This window comes from Drosophila nasuta, chromosome 3 (genome assembly GCF_023558535.2).
Source record: "Drosophila nasuta strain 15112-1781.00 chromosome 3, ASM2355853v1, whole genome shotgun sequence".
NCBI lineage: Eukaryota > Metazoa > Arthropoda > Insecta > Diptera > Drosophilidae > Drosophila > Drosophila nasuta.
Window position 1 is genome coordinate 27,344,497 of NC_083457.1, and position 12,217 is coordinate 27,356,713.

A 12,217-nucleotide genomic window follows, 5' to 3' on the forward strand; every position below is an offset into this window, starting at 1 on the left:
CAACAACAAAAACAAAAACTTAAAGCATAAAGCTAAAGTGCCTCAGCCCCAACAAATTCACTCAGTGGAGGAGCTCTTGTAATTGAGTATTCAGTTTAATGGCTCTTCTCTTAATAATTTTCAAGAATGATTAGCTTTTTTCAATGTTTCAATTCAGCGGAAAGGAAAGATCTTAAAAGTTATTTTTCCTGACTGACTAGCTGACTGAATATCTAAATGAATTATTAGGGTATTCTGAAAATGGTAAATTTACTGAGGATTTAAATTCAACACAAAATATGTTAGTTTACGCTGTTTGATTGTGCTGTAAGGCTTTCAACGATTCAATTCAGTAGAAAGGGGAGATCTTAAAAGTTAGTTTTCCTGAATCTCTAACTAAATTATCAAATCCATTGAAGATGTCATTTTATGAAAACATACTTGACGAAATTTAATATAATAAGTCTTAAAGCATTAAGTGATCGAATTTAACTGGAAACCAACATTTGAATGATTACTTACAAATGGTAAACCAACGATGCTGCAATTTTAACATACAATGCGTCCGCAATTTGATAGTGCTAGGAATATTTGAATTTAATTTAAAACCAACATATTTGAATGTTCCACTGCAACTGAAAGCTAATGCCTAACTGACATGCTGACTGACTCGTTGATAGAATTATAAACGCACAGTCCAAAGCGAAATTTAAAGAGGCTGCATAGTTTGTACAATTTCACAGTGCTATAAGGTTTTGAATATTTGAATTTATGTGAATCAACATGCTTGAAGTATTTTGTGCTTAGTAATGAATACTTAAAATGAATTCAAAGAGGCTTCAATTGTAACACATACTTGTTAGAGTGCTAGAGGGCTAGAATTATTAGAGCTTAATTTGGTAAGAGAACTTTGGAATGTGAAGCGCTCATCAACATAATTTTAGAACTCTTTTTTGCTGGATTACTAAATTTTCAAGGCGGTAAACAGCGTTTGTTGTAGTCGAAATTGGCATTGACATCATATATTCAATATTGCACAGTTTAATAATGCAATAAGACTGGGTCTATAGGAACCAAACTTAACGACAATACAATGTTATGTCCAATGTAGATCAAGCTTGGTTTCGGGGATTCCTATTAATTGGATATCGAATCTCAAAAATGCGGCATGAATTTCCTCACAAATTTGATTGAAATTTATACTCTAATTTTAATATAGTAAGTCGTTATATCAACCTAAATTCACACTGAATACAAGTGAAGATTCTTTAGGGGTTTCCTTAGTTTGAAGTCCGGGTTTCTCGATGCTTGTCGCCTGTCGATGTCCATCAATGTCATGCGTGTGTTCGTTTGACCTTCTGACATGGCCTGGATTCGGAAATATCAAGTATACGTATTTTCCCTGAGCTTTATATGAGGGTTTTGTTTTGTTTTTTTTTTGATTTTTTTTATATTCTGTTCTTGTTGAAACTTGCCATAAACTCAAGTGGAATGAAATGCCTACAAGGCAGACTTTAATTTACTTGACGTTGCCGTTATCGATGAGTGCGTGGAAATCGTGCGAGCATTTTCCACTTTGATGTCATTTTATTGAACTTTATTGAAGCATATAAAAAAATGATAAAATACAATTTGTTCTGTTTGCTTCTCCGGAGACTGTGTCAGTCGTGATTGCAGGTGATGTTTTAGCCATAGCCATAGCAAATGCAGAGGACATGCGCTTGATATCCGTTTTTATAGCCCCCCCTCGCTTTTTCATGTTACAGTCAAACCCAATGAATATGGATTTTTGGGGCTTTTCGAATATGTATTCTAATCGTGCTGGAGGTGTATTTACGCGATGCTGTTGCTCTGGTTCCTCTGGGCAGAACAGAACAGAACAGGACAGGACAGAACAGGACATTTTATTGGTTTTGTTTTGATGGCTGCTGTCGGCACTCAGCCAGACTGCTGTTGATGGATTAGCGTTCGTAAGCCGAACAGCTCGCATCGTCCCCTGCTTTCATTAACCATTCAATGCATCATCAAATGGACGCAACGCTTGACAGGCTCACGGCAAACTGATGGCAAACCAACAACAGAAGCACCAGAAACAACAGCAGCCAACAGCCAACAAGCCAACTGACATGGCCAGTGTCCCAGTCCCAGAAGGCATTAGATTACATTGTTTTGTGTACGCTAAAGGGGCATGCCATTAGGCACTTTATCAACTGGCAAATCCCTTGGCTTGTTCCTTGCTCTGGCATATTGAAAGGCTCAACAAGTTCAATTTCTCTCAAAAGTAAACAATTTTAATTCTGATGATGACTTTTCCAAGCTCCCAATTTGATGATAAGTTGTTTACGCTGTGTTGGAATGCCTGTGATTATGCAAATAAGTTAAAACAATACTTGAAAAATATAATAGAGTACTAATAAAAAAAGGAATAATAATACTTTTTAACGTGTTTTTATACTCAATATTGTATATACATTTTATATATTATTATTTTTTTATATTTTTATTTTACTTTCAATTTGAATTTAAGAAAAAAAACAACAAAATATCTCAACCTTTATTTGATTTGTACTTTATTTAAGTAATAACTATTATTTAAAACCAAATTAAAGAGTAAACATTAACTTTACAAAAATTAAATTTTGCTTAAAAGAAGATTATGATATAGGCTGGGAATTAAAATGTGTATCTTTTGAAGATGTAGGATGAAGGATGTATAAATTTGAAGTCAAATGAAAAGTAATGTGTTATTTATGACTATATATTATTATTATTTTTGCGACTTTCAGGATTTTGGTCGAATTGAGAATTGCTATCTAAAAATTAAATATAAAATATTCACTATAATTGTCATTAGGCTACACGTCGTATACATAATGGATATGACATTCTTTATATTATATTTAAGCAATATAATAGTAGCAAAGTAAATTTTCCTAAGTATGAAAAGTATAAATCAACTTGGATGATTAGCTTCGATCGGCTATCAATAAGTTTTGCATTTGCACCACATAAATTACACATACGTCATGTGCGCTGGCATAAGAGCAGATGAAATGCTAAGTTGCGAACTGATAGGCATCAAATAAATCAACTAATTTATGCAGAATCACAAACATTTTTAGCTCAGATGCAAGAAAAGAAGAAAGTGCAACCCGCAGGGTAAACATAATAGCGAATGCAATTGTTAAAAATGGTGAGAAGAATAAAAGATAATAGAAACAGACTTTTATGTGTTTTCAAAGTGTAGGTACAGCATTTGGTAGATTCATTTAATATCTAATAGTTAATGGTTAAGACTTTAATCATAGCAATTTCTTTTTATAATAAAGATGTTTTCACAATAGGGATATTTATGATGTGAAAAGATTTTTAAATCGAAAAATGTGTATATACAAATATATATATAAATAAATTTCAAAATGCATAATTTGAAGAATTTTTAAGCTATTATAGTAAGCTATATAGTATAATTATTAAGATATTTTCTTAATTTTGAATATAACATATTTATGAAAAGTTAAGAACTTTATTGCTTTTTTTTTAAATTAAGTTAATCACTTGAATGCAATTTACTAAAGCTGTCAGCTTTGTTTACTAAATAAATTTAAAGATAATTCCTAAAGTGAAAATGGCACTTATTTATTTAAGCTCTATAAATTTATTGCTGTTCTTTCAATTTAGTTAATCACTTAAATGCAATTTGCTAACTTTATCATGCACCACAATTTAACGTGTATTAATTTATATTCCCTCTAATCGTGAATTTAAAAAGCTAATTCACTACAAATTCCCGAACATTATTATGCAAATATGTAGCACAGTAATTGCACATATTAGTGAAAAGTAAATGGCAAATATTTTATGGAAAATTAATTATCAGGATTTTTGTTGGACATAGAGTGAAACGGTTTTGTATTGCACAGCTTTTGTAAATTTGGTAATATAATTAGAGCAACCCGCTGCGAGCGTATGAAAAGGATATCAGAGCTGCGACTCAGGGCCCGCAGCTTATTAACTATTGAAATTGATTGTGCTTTGGGGCGGTGTATTGATGGCGAGTACTATAAAAGAGCAAACAAGAGAAGCAGAAAGTGAGAGAGAGAGAGAGAGAGAGAGGAGGAGGAGGAGGAGATGTTATACGATATGCTAATGCCCAAGCACAACCCATTCTTAAAGCTTTTATTTGCTCTTGTTGTTGCTGCTACCTAATCGTGTTTAATTTGCTGCTGACGAACGAAGACACCTGCGCTCCAGCTGCGTGTGGTCGGTGGGAGCTTTTTGTGTGTGTGTTGGTGCTGCTGCTGCTGCTGCTGCCATTGCCAAAAGTTCGTTGGCACGTGATGGGTTAGCAAGCAAAGGAAGGGAAGGAGGGAAGGGGAGGCAGCATTGAACAGAGTTAACTGGCGCTATTTGTGTGTGTGTTTGTCGTAATGACGCTTTTTATGAAAATGTTAATGAAAACTTGGCTGAATTCGATGCTACAAATTATTTTCACAATTACATTCATAATAATAACAATAATAACAATGATGATGCTTTAAAGTGTGTGGCTTTAATGTTGTGGCTTCGGCTGTTATGCGTGCTCTCGGTTACAGTTCATAAATCTTGCTACCTAATTTGCGACAACGGCACAAAAGAGCATTAAATCCTTGTTTGCAAGACTAACATGTGTACGTATCCTTCTCTCGCATCTCGCATCTTGTGTCAGTGTGTGTGTGTGTATGATACAGGACTAAACAAATGTTTGCAGCCTGAAAGGGTTGTTTTGTCGTGCAAATGTCATAAGAGACCAGACCAAACAAAACAACAAAAAAAGAAAACACATATATATATATATATATATATATATATGTATAATGTGTACACAAACAAAACATTATGTGAATTTCTTAACCCATATTATTCATTTACTCTGTCATTTTGACTTGCAATCAAATGTTTACTCTGCCATCAGCCAAGGCTAAGCAACGGCAGGCCATGTTGATGGCAATAAATAATTAAGGTAATGAGTATTTGATGCTTAATTTAATGCACATCAAATTATTAAAGGGGCCATGCCATGCATTTTAAATGCGCGCCAATTGCAAACGCAACGCAACACAACGGAATGGAAACGAAACGGAATAATACGCTGCCAGCAGCAGAGTATGAAAGCTCTCTCACACACAACTGTGCTTATTCTCTTCTCTCTCGTTCGCTCATCCTGGCTTTGCTCGTCGATGCTGCCCGGGATTGACACACATTGCAGGCGAAACGGCTGCAGCAACAAGAACAACAACAAGAAGAAGCAGAGCAAATGTTTCTAAAGCCAGCGGATCGCTAGCTTGCGTTGTTTATCTTATCAGCGAACAGATGGCTAAATAAAAGTGTTTACTTAGCAATGCTAAACACCGCAAGCAACAACAAACACAATTGCCTGCCCACACGTTAAATTTCGTTTTGATATTAATTGCCTGCACTTGATATTTTGGCAGTTCATAAAACTAGCAAGCTAGCAGGCAACAACAATAACAACAACAACAATAGTGCACAGAAGTGAAACCAACATTTTGTTTACACCCGGGAAATAGGTAAATAGGTAAAGTTTTTCGTTGGCACGCGCGCAACAGTTTTAATAGCTGCTGCAACATTTTGGTTTTTAGCCTTGCCTCGCAACATTCGCTGTGCCGCGCTACAAGTGTCCCTGTCGCAACATAGTAGCGCTGAGTGCCGCCCTTGCCTTCCCCCTCACGCCCACAGCACGCCGACAACATGCTAAACACACTTTCTTTCCCTTTCACGCAGTCACACTTGCTCATTGTCTTCCGCCTTAGCAAAGAGTCGCAGTGTTTCGTTTCCATTCCATAGCGTTCGCTGGAGCTTTTCTGAGTTTGCCGAGTTGCTGCCTGCCAGGCGTTTCTCGTTTGCCATTTCAGTTCCTCGTGGTGGTTCAAAGCGTTCGGTTTGGCGTACGCAAAAGCGGCAAAGGCCACAAAAGAAAGTGGAAAATAAAACATAAAATCATTCTTATTGTGCTGAATGCGAAACGTGCGCGAAGTGAGCAGCAGCCCCATTGGCCAACAGAGTGAAGTGTAAATAAGTGAAGTCACCCCACCTCCACTCCCATCTGGGTCCCACACACACACACACACAAACAAACATTGGTACTCACATGCGTGTGTGCGTGTGTATGTGTCTGTGTGGGTGTTTCATCTTCAACTGTTTATGTTTGGGATTGTGTTGTGTTCTCGGTTCGATGGCGCTGTCAACCTCTGATTATCCCTGTACGCCTCAATTCCCCCCATCCCCAGGACACTGGCAGGTGCCATCCATTAGATCGTAATGTGCTTAATTTGTATGTGCGCTTCTCTTGTTCACTTTCGCTTTTCGCTTCCCTTTATTTACTCTCTCTTTCTCTCTCTATCTGTGCCACATATTTTAATGGATTGCAAAATTGCAGCAGCAGAAGCCTGAATTCGTTGGCATTTATCACTGTCTCCCTTTGGCCAACAACACATATCCATATCGACATTCGAATACGCATTCGCATTCGCATTCGCATTCGCATTAGCATTCGCATTCACCGCTGATGGAGATTGATATTAAAATGTCAACAATGCGTCGCAATATTCATTTTATACCCGTAATATGTGCCATACATTTGCACCTTGTGTTATCGGCACAAAAAACCAATTAACTGTTGGCATTGCAATCGCCCATCAACAGCTCTCGAGTCGCCTTCCTCTCCCCTCGTTCCCTCTTTCCCTGCCACCAGCCTGCAATCACTGCCAATTGGTCAAACAAAAGTTTTCGCGTAGAACCCTTAATAAGTTGCGAAAATAAAAAAAAACAAAATCCTATGCAGTGCACTCGACGCTGTTTTAATTGAAAAACTTCTTCAATTGAAGTTTAATAAACAACAAAAGAGACGGAAACAGCAGCAACAACATCAACAACAATACAGATCTGAAATGAAGGCAAATTGTGCAAGCAGCAGCCGAAGGACAAACTTGCGCAGGTTTCGCTCTAATTTTCAATTAAAAATGGACCTCAACACAACCCTCAGCCGAGCCGAGTCCAAAAATAATAAAACCAGAAAAACAAAAAAAAAAAAAGAAATAGAAGGGAATGGATGATGCCAAGTGCATTGACCACAACATTTTCCATAGTTCTGGGTTTTAGCTTCAGCCTCGAGGCAGAGGCAGAGACCATTGTTCTGCCCAGCTCGGTTCTTCTCTGAGTTTTTCCCGCTTTTCCACTTCCACTCCAGCTACCGTCGAATATTCTGCCTGCGAGCAATTAAAATATGCACAAAATGTAAATGAGAGACGTCCACTTTGTTAGACCTTCCTTACTTTTGTCCGCTGCCCCCTGCTCAGTCCTCCACTTAGAATCATAACCACATCGTTTGTGTTTACTGTGTGTGTGCAAAAACCGACAACACAATAAGCGGAAATCTTGTTTATAAAATTGTAGAGAAGAAATTCGTTCGCTTTGGAAAAACGGCAACTCATGTAATTAAAGTGCAGAACAAAGAACAAGTGAAAAATCCAATTTAATTATGAGATAATCGTGTATAAAATCAGAACCAGAATCCAAAGCCAAAGCCAAAGCAACAAAGTCAAAGGATAATCAAAAAGTGAAAATACAGTAAGTACACTCAACTCTCTCTCTTTCTATCTCTCTCTCTTTCGTTGTGTGAGTGTGACCAGCTTTGACCAACGCATCCGTTTAGTATGCCAAGATCAATAAAAGCAACGAGGCTGACAAAGGCATTGAGAGCGTGTTTATTTTTAATCACTCAGCCTGGATGGCTCGACGTAATTAGTTTTAGTTGCTGCCACATGGAAATGAGGCCAATAATTGCCACGCCCACATGCTGTGCACAGCCTACGCTGTTGAATGGCCATCATCAGCAGCAGCGTGACAGGGTGAATGCGAAATAGAATGTAAATTGCGCGCTTTCAGACTTGATGTCTTTTCTGTCTTGGCCATAAACAATGTGCCGCATCCTTTTTTCTTGCCTGTTATTCTCTTCGCCATGCTAAAAAATGGGCCATTAAAAATGTTTATGACACACGCAGTTGGCAGGTAAAAGGTGGCATATGATTAACTGGAAATTCGGTTGAATTTCATTTCATTTTTCTTCGTGTGCTTAGCCACGTCTATTGCCAGAGATTAGTCGAAGCAAGTTTGCTTTTTTTTGGCCATCTTGGCTTTCAGTTAATTAGAAGTTCGTTTCGGTAACTTTAACTTGAGCAAACGTGCCACAAACAATGGCGAAACAGTGCCCCTCCGAAAATTGTACTTGCCACCAGCAACATTTTTGTGTGCGTGGTTGTGTGTGGCATGGAAATAAGTTTCGTGTTTCCCCCCCACGCCCAATTAATAAATGAGACACAATGATACTCTCTCTAGGTTATGCATATGCACAGCAGGGTATCACAGCGTATGTGAGCGTAGGCGTGTGGGCGTGGCACATGCGGCGACGCTTCTAATTAGAACTCTGGTAAAGCAGTTGATGAGGGTAAATTGGCAAATAATTAATCGCCGGTTAATTAAGGGACTTACATGGCCCAACGCCAAACCACGTCTAACCAACATTTCCCCTTCCCTTTTCCCTTTTCTCTTTCCACTTTCTCCTTCTCCACTCTCCATTTACCATCTTGAATCTTCCCCTCGCTTGCAGACGAGACGTGGCAAGTTTTGATTAAAAACGTATTTATCAAGAAAGCCGCAGGGCAACTGGTGACCCAGCACACAAAATTGGATTGAAAGCTAATTATACATTTATTTTGTTTAATATGTGAGCTATAAACAACAAGCTAAATAAATAAATAGCAGCCAAGAAATACACATTTGACAAATACACTTTATCTGCATACGAAAACAATTTGTATTGACAATATTCGCATTTCTGCATGCGCTATCAATTGTTTGTTAAATAACAACAATAAAAATTCATGCTAGAAGAGAGCTAGAGTTACCTATTTAAAATAAGTGTAAAAAAGTGGGGTTTTCTTTTTAAAATGTATCACAATGTACCGAAAAAATAGTAAAATATACTGAAAGCTATGCTTGGTATATTATTATATTGATATTGGTGTATTTTTATATTGATATACCATGTATAGCTTGCAGTATACTACCCTATACTATACTATATACTACTATACTATACGACACTACTATTACATTCCAAATATACCATAAAGTATAAAATATACCAAAGCAAGCATCCGACTGCAGCAGCCGTTTTTTGTCACATAAAATTATTCCTTAAATAACTTCCAATAAAATTATTACTTTCTAAATAAGTTACTACTAAAAATATTTCGTATTTTAATATACCATTACATTGAAAATATACCATAGATTACAAAATTACTACTATACTATACGATACTACTATTACATTCCAAATATACCATAAAGTATAAAATATACCAAAGCAAAGATCCGACTGTAGCAGCCGTTTTTTTTATCATATAAAATTATTCCTTAAATAACTTCCACTAAAATTATTATTTTCTAAATAAGTTCTATTAAAAAAATTTGGTATTTCAATATACCATAACATTGAAAATATACCATAGAGTACAAAATATACCAGATTGTTAGCCAGAACAACAAAATCCTGTCTGCTGCAGCCGTTTTTTACGCTATAGAATTATTTCTTAAATAAGTTAAAGAATTTTCATCGGATCGCAGACAAAGCAACCTTTTAGGAATCATAAGTAAGAGTGGCAAAAATCGAAAACAACTTGATCTGAGTGCAAAAAAACAAAACAAGTGCTGTCTAAAAAAATATAGCTCTTTTTACCTATATTCTCCGAGATTCAGTGTTTCAAGCGGACAAACAGACGGACATATAATATGCCATATATATCATATCATGTCGGCTGTTAATGCTGATCAATAATATATATGCTTTGGAGCTCGGAGATTCCTGCTTCTGTCTGATAATCGGTCTTTTCGTTATAAATACAGGGTATCTCAGAATACTCTTTGGTTGCTTGCAAAATTTGTGTGCAGCCACGGCGTATGCGTAATTTTTGTACGTTTGCTGCTGTTTTAGCGGCCGCTGTCTCTGAGCTCTATAAACATTGAACGCTTGTTTATATTTGCTGGCGCGATTTTCAATGCTCGCACACACGCAAACACAGACAAACACACCCACACACACACACACGCACACACACACACACACACAGCGAAAGAGAGTCGTATGAGTCTTGCAAGCAGTCAAAAGCAAATAAATGCAAAGTGCGAGCTTTTGTTATTATTGCTGCTGTCGTTGTCGTCTTTTGTTGTTGTTGCTGTTGTTGCAGCCTTTGTTGTTTTTATTGTTCTTGCTGCTACTGTTGCTTGTCCCGCCTGTCGAATCTTAATGCTCATACTCATTCAATTTTTGAGCAATTCATGTCGTTCGCTCGCTCGCTCGCTCGATTTTTTTTATGCTCGAAATTTTATATTCATTGAAACTATTAAATTTTTATGAGCATTCCCATTCAGCTGCAGCTGGGCAGCAGGCAGCAGGCAGCAAACAGATCAGCTGACTCATTTCCAGAAGACAACGAAGAATAATTCGAGCAAATGTTTTGCAATGGTTTCCCCCAAAACAGCGATTGAAGAATTTCATAAATGAAATTGAATTGTGGCCTTGAAGTTGTCTACAAGTCAATTTCGTTTTGCCCCCGCGCTCTTCATTTCAACAGCAGCAGCAATACTCGTAATTAAATTGCATTCTCATCTTCTTGTTCAATATTTTTGTTCGTTTTGAATCGTTTTGCAATACTCTCTCACACACTACACAAAATGTAAACAGTCGCGAGGGAAATGAATATTTAAAAATACTCGCAATTGAAGTGGAAAACGCTTTGCACCAAAAACAACGATGATGTGTTTATTAATCAGCAGCAAAACGCAGATAAATACTATATATATATTTATTTATTTATGCCAAAATTCCAAATAGTTAAGATAATTTTAGCAATGATTAATCAAAAATATGGCAATTACTTTAAGCGAAAGCAGCGAATTTAAAGTGCAACCCGAAAGAATGTTGTCAATCCCCAAAATTTAACTTTGATCTCAAAGTATCAACGTCGCTTCGCATATTTTTAGCACAAACATAGCAAAAAAACGGAATAGATGTTTATCTTGTGTATAAAAATATGTCGAGTGAAAATATGTGCGCTTTCTTTCGAGTGGAATTTTCTTAGGTTGCAGCTTCTTCAGCATGTCAAAAGGCATTTCCACCGCAAGCAAAATGTTTGCATAGTCCCATCTTTATGATTGAGATGAAAAAGCAACATTTCGAAAACGGAGAAATTAAGCTGGGGTTGTTCTTAATTTAAGCATTTGATGTTTAAATTTATATTTCGGTTTCCTTTTCAGGCGATTAAAACTCATAACTCTTGTATATTGCACATTTATCTCTCTCTTTTGCTCTCTATCTCTCTGTCTCTCTTTCTCGCTCGCTCTCAGAGTAATCAAATTGTTATCGGGTGCGCCAATTAAGTAAAGTGTGCCCTCTATATACATATGCTTGTCGCTCAACCGCTGGCTTTTTACGCAATGTTTGTGGCTCTGTCTGCGGCTCACATGGCGTATGAGTAATGCGAGCGAAAGCATTTATCTGCTCACACACACACACACACACACACATGCAGACACACTTTAAATGCAAAGTGGGCGCTTAAATTTTATACAGCAAGGTGCACGTGAGTGAGTGCGAGTGTCCTTTAAAGGGAGGTAGACAGGGGCAGAGGGAACGAGTTTAGTCGGGATAAGCAGAGTGCTGGAAAGTGCTATAAATCAACCCTCGAACCACTTAATAAAAGGCAACGCTGCCATTAGACAACGAAGCTGGTGACGCTGCACGTAACCCGCTGCCACAACTCATAACAATGCCACACACTACACACACGCACACACACTACACACACACACGCACACTCAATCTTACACTGACGCAGAGTGCAAAAATTTTTCACGTTTTTCAAAATGAATTATGGCAGCGAAAACAAAAGCAGAGAAAAACGGAAACCAAAATCCAAAAAAAAAGATGAAATGATTAAGTGGAAGAGGAAGAGGACGAAAGGGCGGCATTGAAGTGGGCGTGGTACCGGTATGAAAAGGGGGCCGCTAAAGTAGCAGCTAAAACTTGATGGAATAAAAATTAATAACAAATGCTGACAGCTTGTGTAAACAGCGCCAACAAATGGCCGCAGAATTCGCTGCGCACGAATTGAGT

General features: G+C 37.3%; 1 protein-coding gene across 6 annotated transcripts in view; it reads left to right on the forward strand.

Moving 5' to 3' along the window:
• The first annotated feature begins 5,908 nt into the window (after positions 1 to 5,908).
• The window catches only part of LOC132789731 (protein qui-1), a 48,250-nt gene continuing 41,941 nt past the window's right edge, over positions 5,909 to 12,217 (forward strand). For all 6 annotated transcript variants that reach the window (XR_009632733.1, XR_009632734.1, XR_009632735.1 and 3 more), the window contains exons 1-2: positions 5,909 to 6,050; positions 7,435 to 7,608. The gene's annotated coding sequence lies outside the window, so the exon portion shown is untranslated. The remainder of the gene's footprint in view (positions 6,051 to 7,434; positions 7,609 to 12,217) is intronic.